This window comes from Dromaius novaehollandiae, chromosome 3, assembly GCF_036370855.1.
Source record: "Dromaius novaehollandiae isolate bDroNov1 chromosome 3, bDroNov1.hap1, whole genome shotgun sequence".
NCBI classification, from domain to species: Eukaryota; Metazoa; Chordata; class Aves; order Casuariiformes; family Dromaiidae; genus Dromaius; species Dromaius novaehollandiae.
In genome coordinates, this window is record NC_088100.1 from 29,358,454 (window position 1) to 29,374,745 (window position 16,292).

The following is a 16,292-nucleotide window of genomic DNA, read 5'->3' on the forward strand; positions in this document are numbered from 1 at the left end:
GTAGAGCATGTGCAACTGAAAAGATCATATAGCATTTTATTGACCTCTTCTGCAGGCATGGAAAAGGGGTGATTAATAAGTATGATGGATGGAGAAAGACTTCCAAGGAGTCATTCCTTTAAATACACAAACCAGTTATATTTTTGTAGGCTAAAATCTTACAGGGAATCTTAAACCAGAAGTAATTGGTTGGGCAGTTGTTATTCTAATGCATGTGACATCTTTAAAAAGCACGAAGAAGCAGGTCAGTTCATTAAAAATGTTGTATTTGTTCCTTCTGTAATACATCCTTACTGAAAACTTTTTTCTCAAAAATTTAAAGATCTTGATTTAGATTTTCAAGTATATTCATATTTCCTTCAAATTCTGAAGACATCTTTTGCATCTGTGCTTCTTGTTTTTCAGTCTCAACAAATTCTTAATGTTCTTGAATAGAATGGGACAAACGAGGTTTGACATTTTAATTCTGGTGGAGCTCAAAATGCAACGATATCTCCACCCTTTCTCCACTCAGATGGCCAAGGGCAAGACGGCACTGACGTCTAAATCCTGCAGTCCTTGGTGGATCCTAATCATTATAAGTCTGAATCAGGGGCTGCATCATTTTAAGTTGCAGCTGGAAGTTCCTGAGCCAAGTTTCACAGCACACATATCTAGAAGATACTGGGAGCCCCTGTCTTTTTAACCACTTTCAGCACTTTGGCAAGAAAAAGCCATACCTCAATATCAGACTTCTTATATCTTTCCCAGAAATGTCCAATTAGGTGGGGCTTTTTCTATTTTTTTCCACTGACTACAAAGGGAGCCTGAGTTGGCCAGCAAAGATACAGATAGCTACAAAAGAGGAATAAAGTTTGTTGAAATTAATTCAACCAAGGGCCCTTCTATTTGAATTAACAATGAAAATTTGACTATGTTAGCAGGTTTAGGAAAAAAATGCATATATAGCTCAGTTCTCCCATTAAATAAATGAATAACTAACTAGAACACATTGATGATTGCTATGGGAGCAGGCCTCCCCCTTTGGTCCCTGCAGTCCTGCTGCCCACCTGGCACTGGGCAGGCCAGCCAGAGGAGGACTCTGAGGACAAGCCTTCCTCTTTCTGCTCATCGCGAGCAAACAGATATCATCGTGACTGCCCCAGCAGACAGGATGATAGGTGAGATGTGGGTATAGCTCACTGACCAAGAAGCCTTTCTGGCTGTAAATGATGACTGAGCTTACGCAGGAGACAGGTACCCCAATGAGGATGCTTCAAGGTAGGCAGAGGCCATAAAGCAACTCCGAGGCACAAAGCAGAGGAATTGATCAATTCTAGGCAGGCCCAAAGATCGAGAGCACTGCACAATAAACCTTCAAAGTATCTCTGTCAGAACTGGCATCAAAATTATCCTTACCTGAAGACATTTAATGGTCCTGAATCAGGATATCTAAACGTTCAGCTGTTTCTCCAGAATGAGGGCTGAAATGATGGAAGTATCTGAGAACATCCTTAAAAGTCTATTCAAGACTGTGTAAAGGAGACTCACATATTTTAAAACCAAAGGAAAAGTTTGCACTTCTGTTCCAAATGCAACTGCTGCTGCTCTATATTTGTTTTTTAGTATTATTATACAAGTAGAGTAAGGTAGTTCAAGTAATGTAAAATAGCTGCACATAAATTCTCCCAGGGCACAAGAGTGTGAGATGGAAAGAACAAATGAAACAGATAGTCATATAGGTATGGGTGCATCAGGATGTGCTCAGTGCATTATCAGTATGTACAGTAAGAGAAACAGCATACAAATAACTTGCACCTTCTTTTTCATTTGTCTTTTCTCTTCTGCTCATTGTCTCTTCCTTTGGTGCTTACGCAGACTTCAATTTTGATATGTTCTTTTCTCGCTATTGCTTTTCCTATTCCTGTTTGTTCATCCTGAGTTACTGCATTTTTGCAGAGTCCAGTCTCCACTGATATCAGTGTGGTTTCTCCAGCACAGTGCTGGTGTAGCACAGAAGCGAGCTGAGCCATTAGTGTTCATTTTTCTCCATCTCTCTCATTTTAGTTTGTTTATTCCAGTCAGTGTTTTCTGTGCTCTTTTCTTTCTTTCAGCTCTTGTGCCAAATTCTTCATCTTGTCTCTCTCTGTTTCTCAATGTATCCATCTTTTTCTTTTTCTACTTTCAAGTCCTAGTATTTATCTATGTTTTTTTCCGTGTACACAGAGAGCTCTTTCATAGGTATTTTGTATTCATAAGTCTGAAAGACACTCTCAGCTTACCTTTCTTTCAAAAGAAAGCTTCTATACCTTCCTGTTTGTTTTTGTAGTTTTATTTTAAATGGCTGTTCTCATTATTGAATATATTTGTAAACAGTGCCTTTGGTGGTATTAATATAGTTTGCTTACAGGTACAGCAGGCTCTTCGGCATATGATTATTTAAATGCAAACAAGACTGATGATAGAATTTATAAAATTGAGGAAAATTCCAAAATACTAAATCCCCCAAAGTGAAAAAATAGATTTATAAACATACAGTAGGAAAAGTAAGTAAAAGTTAAAATAAATTTGTGTTTTAGCCTTCCTTAAAGGATTCGTCAAGAATCATTCTAAAGAATACTGTAAATTCATTTGGTTGCAATTCAAATGCATGACTTCCACGACTTTCTGAATTTATTCTGAGTACAAAACTAAGTGATGTACGGCTTAGGTCTGAAAACTGTGGGTACAGATTTCCTTCGGGTCCTGCCAGCAGTGATGCTTTAAGTGCCGCTTTAACAACCAACCTATGAAACCTCTCCCACTAAGGTATGCTTTACTGGAGCTGGAACAGGGGCATCATATTCACTGAATAATATATCTGATCATTAAGGATTTGGATTTCATGATTTTTCCATGCCTGTTCTGATTTCTGAAGATTTGCACATTATTTTAATCTTTTAGTGAAGTCTGTCTACTAACATGCAAATACATTTCAGCTGGTGATATTCTTACAAAGATTCACTGTGATTATTCACTGTTAATTATTTGTGGAAGGCAACGATGGACACCTAGTCTCCAGGGAAATTGAGAATTATAATTAGTTTTGGCAAAATGTGCTATCCGTTATATAAGCATGCTGTCCTAAGGAGGATTGTGGGCTATGATCATATGTTCTTTACTACGCAGCAGAATTCGTCTTGATTGCTGAAGGGTTAAACCCTTTGATCTGTTCTTATGGAGTCAGTGTGAGCTGGTGACGACAGGACTGGCCTGGGAGAGACAAGTTCTGGTCCTAGCACTGCTACTGTCTTGCTTCTTAGCCTTCAACAACTCACATCACCAGTATTTACCCTTCTTTCTCCTTCTTCTATGTATCAAGTTCCTTTGGGCTGATACTGATCTCAGTTCTCTACATAGTGTCTGGTATATATTCTCATTTTAGGTTTTCATGCACATTTTTTTTACTGGTAGTTTGTTTTAATGTTCAGATTTGGACTAAGTGACCACTGAAATCTGAATCTCAGATTACAATTTTGCTTTTGTTACACAGCTGATAAAAGAACTTTTTTATTTTAGCAAGATTCATGCTGAAGTGTTCTGTTTAAAATTTTCAATTTCAATTTCAGTCAGGCTATTCTTTTTGCATTACATTGACATGCCATTTAAAACTAGCCTTATTTGTATAATTTTCTGTTTTTCCTTTGCTTAAAAGAGAGCGATTTGACAAAAAGTAATTGAATTAAAAAAAAATTTTCACAGTAATGACTTTATGGCCATTACAAAATCTTAGAACCATAGAAAAGTTCAGGTTGGAAGGGACCTCAAAAGGTCTGTCGTCCAAAGTCTTCCTCAAAGCAGAGTCAACAAGGAACTGAGACCAGGTCGCTCTGGGCTTTATCAAGCCTTGAAAACCTTCAACAGTTGAGACTGTACAACCTCTCTGGACAGCTTGCTCTAGTGCTTAATTACGGTCATTATATTAAATGTTGTCCTTGTGTCAGAAGCTCCCATTTCAACTTAGTCCTGTAGTGTCTCATCCTCCCACCATCCCCCTCTGTGAAGAGCCTGGTTCTGTCTTCTCGGCCCCCTCCCTATAGGCACTGGGGGCTGCTGTGAGGTTCCCCCAAAACAGTCACTTCTCCAGGCTGCACAAGTCCAGCTCCCTCAGCATTCAGTCCCCTGATTATCTTGCATGGGACAAGTCTGCTGGACTTGTGCAAATTTATCAGCATCTCCTGTTGGGGGTCCCCAACTGGACACCACAGTATCCCAGAGTTGTTTTAATGAGTGCTCAGTATATGGGAATAATTGTTTCCCTCAGTCCCTGGCCATGCTTCTACAGATACAGCCCAGCATGCTGTTAGCTTTCATCACTGCGAGACACACTGCTGGTTCATGTTTGGACTAGTGTACACCAGGACTCCTACTCCTTTTCCTTAGAGCTATTGATAATTTACCTATAGAGGCGGTTTTCCAACTCTCCACTTTTTCAGGTCTACTTTTTGAAGAAGAAGGAAAATGAGAGGTACTTTTGCAAAGTGACTTTATTAAGGCAGATGATGTCTTTTCGAATGACTTTGCAGAGTTATATTTTCCCACTCAGGTTAAATTTCTTGTCAGCAGTTTTCGTCTGTGGAAATCAGCTTTGAATTTTTCTGGTCTTTACATAAAGTCTTTCATACCTTCACATGCTTTATAAATTAATTTATTCCACTTGTTACCTAGCAATGCAAGCATAACTGGAAACATCTACTATTCAATAACTTTCACTTGGTTTAGCACCGTTAATTGCAGTCCTCATCTTTAATGTGGCTTTTAGTACTTTATTTTACTTTCTTATCTGTATGGTTGGAACTACTGCATTAACTTGTGATCTGTGAGTCCGAGCATCTCCAAACAGGCCCTTAGCAAGCTGTGGAAAGCCTGAAGGTGTGTGATACAGTTTGGTTGTTTTATGTGTTCCGAGTTTTTTGCCTATTCTAGACAACTCTGTGTATCAATATAATATTTACCTGCAAACATTGATTTTAGGTGGAAGAATTTAATTATAAGGAACTATTCCAAACCAGGCCTTAATTCATTAACATTGTTTACTTAAAATAAAAAGTAGGGTTGAATGCAGTCTCTAAGTCCCTAGGGAAAAACTAAGCTTTCTTCCTGTGTCAGGTTATGCCTCTAAGCAAGGGACATGTTCCCAATATGGGTCACCTAATTGTAGTACAATCTTGCTTGCAGGGTTGCTAAGGAAGGGAATAGACACTAGGAAATAATCCTGGCTGCTGAGCAGTTTTACGGTTTCTATCAGGTAGGGAGAAGTGGTGGCAACTGTGTGTGTGTGTGCACACATGAGGGGCAGGAATAAGAATTCAGTGGAGAGCTAACTTTGCTACAACCTTCCCTCTTCCCCAATTCTCAGTAAGTTTCTGCCTTTAAAATGATAACTTCCCCATACTGCCTGGGTATCATCTCTTTGCAATAGAGCTTACTCTAGGGGTCTCTTTGCTACAGAATGTATTCTAAAGATCTTTGGATTCAAAAACTCTGAATCAAGAATTTTTTGCTTAAAACTCACAAAGTATAGTAACACAGCAAGTGTGAAGATGATATGGGTAAAGTGTCCATTAAAAGGTGGGTGCTCTTGGGAATAAGGAGTGTTTAGCACTGCAAATGAACAGACTCCTCTGTCTATTAAAATTCCCTTTAGTGAGAAATCGTCAGCTGGGATAAATCAGAATATCTGCTTTGAAACAGCAAAGCAGAGCTGGGTTTCATGTTTAATTGAAGATATAGTCCCATGTAACGCTTTATCTTTTGCTTGGTGTAGGACATGATGAGAATGTCCAGTGAATAATAAATATAGGAACTGGTCAATCCTGGATGAATATGTTGTATAGCTTTGTTGTGTCTTTATAAAAGCCTATACTATATTTTAATCCTAAAAGCAACATTCTTACTCAAAGTATATATCAGTTTTTCATTTGTAAGAATTTTCAGGAACTTTATCAACAGTATATTCAATTGATGCATCTGTACATGCATATCTGCATTACAGTAGTTAGGGTGTATTAGGAGTGTTTTATTACACTTCATAAGGAATTGTTGACATCTTATTTTTAGGATGGAAAATTAGATAACAGAATTCTTTAAAAGTTCTTTAGAGTTCCAGAGTTTTTCTTTAAATCTGAGTTTTCTGTTCTGGCTTTATTGCATATCAAATTCTGCAGTCTAGGAATCACAAGAAGACCTGAGAAATCCAGTGAAGTTTCTGTTCTGGTCACTGCCTAGGCTACCAGGACCGTGTGTGACCTTGAGTAAGAAACTTGACCTTTTATGCTTCAGCTCAGCTGGAAAATTAGGTTAAAGCAGAACATTAACTGTAATCAGACGTCTCAGTTGAAATGAGCGTATGTAAACTATGTTTATATGCAAAGTATTGTGCTCTTGGAAACTTTTGAGTGTAATGACAAAATAAAGACCAAGGCTGAGATATTGAAAGATGTTTGGGCACTTCATTGCTCACCTCTGTAAACCCAGAGGGACAGATGCAAAATGGGACTTAGGTAACAAAAGTGAGAGTCATCATATGCCAATGACATGTCTTAAAGTTAGCTGTCCAAATCCAAATTAATCACCTTCACTGACCTTTATGGTCATGATGAGGAATAGGACCTCAGTGTGCTAATTACAACCACATCCTAAAGACTATTTAAGCACACACCTTTAATTTTCCTGCATATCTAAAATTCCCAGATAATGTTTCTTTCAATCCCTCCCCTTCATCATTTCAAAATAAAATTTATTAGCAGAAGACAGAGTGAAAGTGATTACAGAACTAGAAAGACAAAGGTAGATTACAGAGCAGAAAACACAGCTGAAGTTTCTCAGCATGTGGATGATGACTGTTCCCCTCAAAAGAAATTAAAAGCCAAACAGATACACCATAAAAAATATTTCAGTGTTGCAAGCTTTCCTGATTTTTAATAAGTCTCACAACAGTTGGCCTTGTTCATAAAGCCCACGTCTTGAAGTACTTCCTGAAGTACCTAGACTTTGTGATTTGAGAGAAAAATAGTAGTAACTGATACAAGTATCCTTCAGTGACAAAGGGCAAATAAAAAGAAAGATTACTTTTATTCTCATGTCCTTCAAGCCAGTCACATTATTTAGGAGATTTTGTCTTTCACAGTACTTCAAGTTGACCACACAGTGAATGATATCTAACAGCATGAGAGGAAAAGGTGAGATAAGAACTGTAGTCACAAGGAATGCCTTGAGTTCTTATGACAACGGAGGACAAGCAGGAGGCTGGAGAAGAATCCCATCCTGTATGTGCTACTTAAACTGATCAAAGACGACATTTGCCTTTTATTCTTGAATTTTCATTCAGAATTAGTCGCTTGCTATCAAGTTGAATACTAATCACATACAGTACCATAACAAAGGCTGTGGTTACAGCTTGTGATGGCTTTGTGAATAATGTAAAACTTACATTCCACAAAAGTAATTAATAAAGCTACCATAGGGAGAAAAGTTCTGCATGTTTATTCATTTATTTTAGCTTCCTTTGCTTTTAACAACCATAGATTATAAATAGTTCACTGCACAGAGCACAGGCTAGGCTGATAAATTTCATGGGTTTGTCATGGTGAAAATATTAAATTTCATGCCTTGTCACAGATTAATAGGAAAACTATGTTAAAACTATGCAGACAATTTATATAATTTAAACTGAATTTCAGAGGCATGCTTATTTAAAAAAAAAACCTGAATAAAGCAATAATTTACATAGGAAAATAAAATGCTTCTGCAGTACAGGTTAGCAGCACAATGTTGAGACATCTCGGAACTACTCTCTGGTAAAAGGGAGACTGATATTATGCAGGGCTGGGCCCCATTATATATGCACATCTACTGAAAAGAGGGGGCATTATATCTCCTCACACTTTTTGTGTGATTTATATCCCTTAAATACCTAAATGTTTGTCATCTAAGTCTAAGATAATCATCCTAGGTCCCTTGTATAATCAGTAAAGATAAATAGGTATTTCCTGAAAGTGATTCATCTCCCCTGTCTCAAAACACCAGTTTTAAGGTTGTGTGAATTGCTTTCTGGATTTTTCTGGAAGAGGCTAATCCAATGAGGTTATCTCACATTTTCTCTAGGTATATGGGACAACTAACAATCCAGCCTGTGGAATTTTTTTGTAGAAAACATTTGGAAAGTGATGAATAAGGCGGTGGTAGAACACAAGGACCAAAACAAAGTGAGTCTGTTTTTATTAATCATATGAATAAAGAATTAGTATTTATCTGTATCTGGATACCTTCAAAATTATGAATGACTCAGGAGAAAAAACTATGCTATAAGCAGCATAGAAGAATGTTAAATTATCTTCAACAAGAAGGCATGGCAAAGGCCTCGATGTGACAAACACTGAATTCCATATGACTGAAAAATATATCCCAGTGTTTCCTACGTTATTAAGATGCATATGTTTCACACAAAGTATTTCCCCATATTGGGATTCATCAGTACATCACTATAGCTTTTGCTTTGTTAGTCACTTCGAAGTCATACAAGACATGACGTGTTTTATCTCTACTTTCTGCTGCATCGTCTCTTTGTGATATTTAATATTTCCATCTCTTGCTTTCGGCATTGCTGTTCTCAAGGTACCATCATGTTCAGCCTCATCAGTTGCAGCAATAATCGTATCATCAGCAATTATATCTTCCCTGGAAGTATCACCAAGTGCCTCATAACTCTTTTTCTATAATATTTCACTGACACATTTAATATCAAATGGTGATCTACAAAGCTGATAATGTCCTCCTGGAGTGTTAGAGGTACCTAAAAAGAGACCTACCTATCTAATTTCACCTGCCAGGCCCCATCTTTCTTATTTGAAATTGTAACAAGCTTCTTGGGGCTGCTAACTGATGTTGCAAATCTTCTGATGTCAGTACGGAGTGATGATACTAGGAAAGGCAGTGTTTAACCTTCCAGTATTAAACATACTTTTTGAGTCCTTTTTTTTGTTTGGGTTTTTTTTTCTGCTCCAGTCAAACTGCTGATGCATTTGCTTGTGATATCAACTTTCTTGATTCTTGCACTGGCTTAGCACAATAATTTTGCCACCCTTAGTCACTTGAGCTATACGTTATTCCCTAACTAGTCTCTCGATTTTACTGCTGATTATAGTGAAACTACTCACGCAGTTTAACAATTGAATTTTAAGTATTCAAGTACAGCAGAAAATATCTTATTGCAACTGCGTACAGCTGATGCATTTGCTTGTGATATCAACTTTCTTGATTCTTGCACTGGCTTAGCACAATAATTTTGCCACCCTTAGTCACTTGAGCTATACGTTATTCCCTAACTAGTCTCTCGATTTTACTGCTGATTATAGTGAAACTACTCACGCAGTTTAACAATTGAATTTTAAGTATTCAAGTACAGCAGAAAATATCTTATTGCAACTGCGTACAACTGATGCAACATTTATTTCAATGTAAATATGCTAAGACTCTCCAGTTCCTTTAAATATATCAAGATAAACTGTGACAATATCCACTCTGGGTGTTAAATTTGTCATTAAATGTCTCACTCACCTATATGCTTAAAGCATTATAGATGGTCATTCAGTTATGAAAAACTGTAATTTGCCTTTGCTTTCCTGGTTGTCACTTTCGGCTTCACCACTCCTCCTGATTAAGTGGGCTAAATCCTCTGCTGATATAAGTAGGTGAAATATCACTCTGTGCTTTCCCTTATAAGCAAATAGCTTTTGTGGCTTCTGAATGGTTCTTCCTTTTGGGGTACACTGAAGACCGCTGTGCTTGTTTGAGTGTTTATGTCCTGCCAGAGTGTGTCGGAAGGGGAACCACGAGGATTTAACTTTAGACTTGCATTTGTTTTATTTTCTCTTTCAGCCCTCCTGGTTTCATTTCCATCACAGCATCAGTGCTATGCCTACTCAGATCACAAAACAAACTTTAATTCTGTAGGGGTATGGAGAGCAGGCAACTTTAACATATGTAGTAAAACAAAGAGTTTCTTTTATACCTAAGCTGTTTTATAAATCATTATAACACTTGCCTTACAAGTACTCCATCCACTTGTTTCTGAACAATCTTCTGTCTCTTATGAGACTCTTCGAACAATACGCAGAAAACATCCTCAGTCTTGAATCTTTGCAACCCTGGAAGAGAAATCTACAACGGGCAGATATTCTGTCTGTTTGGAAAAACAGAGTGATGCTGGTAGATGACCTCCCCAGCAATTTTATGGGAAGCTGTATTAAAGCCATGCACCACTCTCTTGCTTATCTACTAATGATAATAATGCTTATGACTTAAAGATGATGACCAATACACAGAATTAGGCTCTAACAGCACAGAAGGTTCATGCAACCAAGTGGTTGTACTTCAGCTGACAAGAAGAGGCAAAACTGAAAATAGAAGACTATGATGAAACACTGGGTGAACAAAAAGCAGAACTGTTACAGAACAGATTCTCTTTATTCAAGAACTAAATAAAACCATATATCCTGACATAGCTAGAAAGATTCAGGAACAAAAAGTAGGCATACTTTTGCCAGGTTCAGGGTGATGGAGGACAAGATAAAAGACCATTGCTATGGTAAAGCGGGGGGATGGAGGCTAAAACAAAGATAGGGTCTTGTGAAAGTGGTATGAAATGTTTCTCAGATTATTCATGATTTCCTTCTCCCCTGTGCTTCCAAGGAGAGCAAATTCAGATAATCCTTTTATATCTTTACGGCTTTTTTTTTTCTGTGGCATGGAGATGTCCTTGTGTTTATCCTCAAAGAAGAGGGAAACACTTTGGAGCTTTTGATGTCAGCAATCAACTCTGGTTAATAATACTACCCTGGCTGTCATGTGTGGAGATTACTTTGGCAGATGTTGGGAAACCTCGGATCTACTGAGACTCTGATAACTTTAGAACTCTTTCAGCTTTATCCTTTACCTCCTCTTCTTTTCTATGGAAAATTTTGTAGTTTCTGAGCCAGTCAAAAGGTCTCTGAAAGCTTTCTGCAGAGGATAGTTTCCAGAGATTTGGACCTTCCCTGCTAAAACAACCAGAGCCAGAAACTAGAGCTTTCATGAAAAGATGCTAAGGAAGGTTATACTGTTGTGTAGTGACTGGCGCTGTAAGGACTGGCCTCTACAAGGCTCTAGGCTTTAAGAGGAAAGGTTAGGAAGGTTCACAGGCAAAATGTGTGTAGATCATTCAAAGGATTTTCTACAAAAGTGAGAGAGTTTATAGTTTTACTAGTAAATCATAATTCTGCAATAATTTTCTTAGATCGTTTTTTATTAGATCAGTTTTTTTGTGAAGAGTGAACTTGCTCTCATATAGCCTCTTAAGTACAAATAGCTGTCAGGCAAGGAGTGCATGCAACCTTGAAATAAACAGGATATTAAAATTATTTTTATGAATTAGTAAAAATTCCATAGTATTTGTCCTTGCTGAAAGAATATTAGACACAATATATGGCATTTGTAAAAGACCAGAGGTGGGGTTCATCTCATCTAACTTCAAGTATCTATGGTATTTGAACTCCCTTTATACTTAGTGGAGAGGAACAGGTACTTTAAGGATCCTAAGACAGAGCCTAAGACAGATCCTTCTGACCTAAAGTAGGTTAGAAGAAATATACCTTAGAAGTCTCATTACAGCATGAATATTTAAAGGTAAGCAAATTTTACCTTAGATGTATACTATAATATCCTATATAAGATAACATAAAATAATATTATAAATAGTTCTAGAAATTTATATATGATTATATAGTATATTGATCTATATAACAATATTACCATTCTTTTTCTACAAATTTTCACTGCAGTGATCCTTTATTCCATTCTGCCTTCAGTAATTGATACAGGTTTGCAGCTTATATGCCTGTGCACTGAAGTCCCTTTCAAATGTATGTGCATTCATTGATTTGGCAAGAACAAATGCCATTGTATTTAATAAGTTCTGGGATAGCTTTGGGTGCTGATGACCCAGCCATTCACTGAATGTCCAGATTCCTCTTGGCATCAGTTCTCCAGCCATAACTTTTTGGATTCAACAGAGTGAATTCATACTGCCTCGAAATTCCTGCCTAATAGTTTGCATGGAGGGCATGGTGGAACAGATGGTCTTTGCATGACAGGAGCTTGCTAGAATCAATTTCACCTCTTTTTGCCAGAACAGCTGACAGCAACACGAATTGATATCGGTTGTCGAACTTTTAGGAAAGGATAGATAACATACAAATTCCTACAATTTCTAAAAAAGATCCATGAAATCTCCCATGCTTGCACAAATTCAGAAAAGGTCTTTTGGGAAAGGTGCCCTTTCTGCATAAGATTTTTTTTGTACAGTCCCAAGCTTTCCCTTGCCAGGAAGAATATTAACTCTGTTACATTCCAACAAGAATGCAGATCTGTCAGTGCTCTAAATACATCATCAATCCCATAGAACTGACAGAAGTTGGATATAGTGCCCAGGACCCCTGCCCAGATACTTTTACTAATAGCAATATAATGTCTGTTGTGTCAGGGTAAGAAAACCAAAATGCCATTTGATTTTTGTTACTAAAATTGCCTAGGTAATTGAGGCTCTTTTCCAAATAGATGTTTCTTTTACAAAAGTAATTTATGAGTCATTACAAAGCATCAAAGTGTATATGGCAGATATCATCACAAGCATTATATGCTTCCATTCCCTTTTCAAGTGGATAATATCACAGGTTAAGAAAGGAAGTCTTTCCCCAGAAGTAACTTCATTAACTCTTGTTTATTTATTTTTTCTAAATTAAATCTCTAATTCTGGAAGAGCTATACCTTGAAATATTTGCCAGTAGCAGACAGAAGATTGCTCATGGTCTAAGTGTGCAGAGGTTTAAGTCACCTGTCTGAGAATAAGCCTCTGAAACATTTTGGTTTTCTATATAACTGTGTGATTCCCAATGCTGAGGTCTTCTGATTACTTGATTTCATGACCAAGGACAAAGAAGAAGTTTTAGGGGCAATATGGGACAGGCACACAGATACTTTAATTTACATCAAATAATTTTGATGAGAGTAGATCAGTTTATCTTAAAAATATATCATCTGGATTTTGAACTGGCTCTGTGTCTGAGATTTGCAGTAGTATGTCAAAATATGGCCATAATTTCTTGGGGAGGTTACATGGCTCATGCACAGTACAGCTGATGCAGAATGCATGTATGAAATACTCACACCATCAAAAATAGCAGTCTGTTGTTTGATGCTATATTAACAAAATGTGTTATTGAGGAATTAGTTACAAGTGGTTCCTGCGTACTGTCATTATCGACATATCATAGATAAATATGTAAACTTTTGAAGTGTCATGAACAATTTTCATACTTGAAACTACAGGATTGCAGCGCTAATCTGTTGGTTAATATGTAATGATAATATAGAAGTATTCTATACATATTGGTATAGGATTCAGTGACTGACTGTTAGCAATCCCTCATCAAACTCAGATTGCACATTTATAGTTTGCATGTTTTTTCTCTGTGAAAAATCAGTTGAAGATATCTTCTGAATGGGACATTGAGTAGCAATTGAATCCTGCAATCCAGTGGGTGTGCCACAGAGGATGAGTTGTGAAGTTTAAAAGGCCTTTGTGTTCAAAGGAGAGTGTAAAAGTTTTAATGGGATTGTGCAAGAAGTTCCTAGTGTGAGATTCAAGAGAGCTCAGAACATAGCTCCTTTGTTTTCTTGAGTTAGAAAATGATTTGGTCTAGTAATCATAAATAAGACAATATGAAAGTAGCTGCATTTCTTCCTTCATTATTCTAATAACTATTTGCAATGGACAATAGAGATTTAACTTTCTTTGAAAAAGTAATTCTTACATTAATAATAGCTGATATAACGTCTGTGTTTATTATTTATTTATGAGCTGTGAGACAATTGATGTTCTGGAGCTGTCAGTCATTTAGATGTCTCTTTCATAGATAATATCTGTTGGCTTTCATAGTCTATTTTCAGATTGTTAACTGTAGTTTTCTCAGAATACTACGCTAGTACAAACTATGATTTTGCTCAAATTATGCTTAAATTTAAGAAGATTTTAGATTTAGTCATCAGTAAGTGTTTGCCTGTGTCTAATATTCTTTCTCTCTCTTTCTCTGCTCTTTGAAGTTTATGTTAAGAACTGAATTCTGGTGAGTGTAAAAGCTAAATTAAAAAGTGATGAGGATCCAGTATAGCACCTAATTAGTATGTAGGGACAGGGGAAGGGAAATGATCCAAGGGTTCACTGCTATGGGAAAAGCAGTATAAACCGCCTTTCTTTACAGTGCGATTCCAGAGTTGGGGTTTAGAACTGGGGGCGGGGGGGGGGGGGGGGGGGGAAGGCAAGGTAGTGAGAGAGCGAGTGTGCTGCTTAAGGGTCAAAAGAAGATCCACCACTAGACTGGTGCTAGGATGCAACATAAACCCGAGCCAAAGAGTAGCAAAGAAAGGACCAAAAGTTCCAGTTAGAGAAAACTATCACGTCATTTCCCAAAATTCATGTGAAGAAGATGAATAACTTCATACTTGTCTAACCCAACTGCACGTATGAGAGCCTGGAAGACTCCTGTAGGACACAGGATGAAACCAATAGGCATTTCTGTTAGCATTTCTGTTAGCAGTCATCCACCTGTTTATCCTGTCTACAGAAAAGACGGAAAAGCCTTAATGAATAAGTGACATATAAAAAGACAACAACTTTTAAGTGTAACAACTTACAGTAACAAAATGGCATTCAAATCATGATATAACCCAACTATGGTACGCAACTGATTCCTGTATAACTTTTCCAATTGCTGATTTTTGTATAGCTTAGATCAAGGTATTCTTAGGAAATCTGAGATACAAGTTCTTGCTATCCATTTAACGTAATTCACTGCAGTATTTCACTTCTTTCTCCTAGGTTTACCTGATGTACTCAAAGTTGGATCATATTTTTGCTCAGTTTTCTAGGGCTTGTCATAGTGCAAGATTAATCCATTTGATATAGCTACAGTTTATCAGTGGGAATTAAGAACATGCATCTAAGTATTGGGCTAAACCTCTGGTTCAAGCTCTAAAGGGCCAGCTTCGTTTTCCTGTAATCATACTGGGAATGGCAAAAAATGGATTAATCCAAAATTTGCTACTCCCACTGTTTTCCGTGCTTCAGAAAACAGAGATGTGCTCTCCAGGACAATATTTTATAATCATATATAAACCTTTCATGAATATTTGGCCAAAATATGGAAAATAATAAAACCAGAAAGGGTCAACGTGAGCTCAAAAACACAAGGAAGAGGAAAAATATGTATCTATTAAACAGGCAGTTTGACATTTTTTATTATGCTTCATATCAAGCATATGGACTACATCTACAGTAATTACTTTCTATGGCTTTTATTCACAAATCTTTGCTCACCTGCTTAAGTGAGCCACAAGAGAAAAATTTTTCAGATAAGCTCAAAGACCTCTTTTTTATAACTGCAAAAACAATTTCTTTCTAATGGGATCTTGTCTTTTCTGTTCTTCATAGAACAAGATTTGTTTTTAAAGCTATTCAATGCCTTTTAAACAATAGGTGAAGAAAATAAAACAGGTTTAAGTCTATACTTAAAAATATTAAAGTGAAATGTCAGCATGATAAGTCTGCACTCAGTATGAAAAGTCTAGACTACGCATAAATCTTGTTAGTTGCTCTCAGCTAAGTCCAGCAATCAGTATTTAACCACAGTAGCAGAACTTGAAAGGGAAAAACAATATCCAATTAACAGAGATAACGGTACTGTGGAAGAGAAACATGAGAAGTACAAATAAAGGAAAATGAAACTGCAGGGTGTTTGGAGGTTTATGAAAGTAAAATGAGGAAACCTCACATCAAAACTTAATATTTGGAAAAACAGAACACAGACTAAATGAAAAACCTGTTTAGTTTTGAGAAGGCAAAAAAAGATGAGGACAAAAAAATAATCTATCGCATACAGAAATTTTAGAGATGATTGGTGGTTTGCACAAACAGAACAAGGAAAACATCTAATTAAATACACCTGCTGTTGGAATGAAAGGGAGGCAGCTCCATTTTTTTTAACTGTGTAAATTACAAAAATGTTGATCCTTAAAGATGAAGGAAACATTTTTAAAAAATAAAAACAAATGGGGGGATTTACATATAAAAGGGCATTCTGTTTTCAATCTGCTCAGTAAAAAGCACTTAGAAACAAATAAGCCATTTTTATAATAACATAGAAGAAAAATGTGATAAGTATTTGCTGCATTTTGGGAAA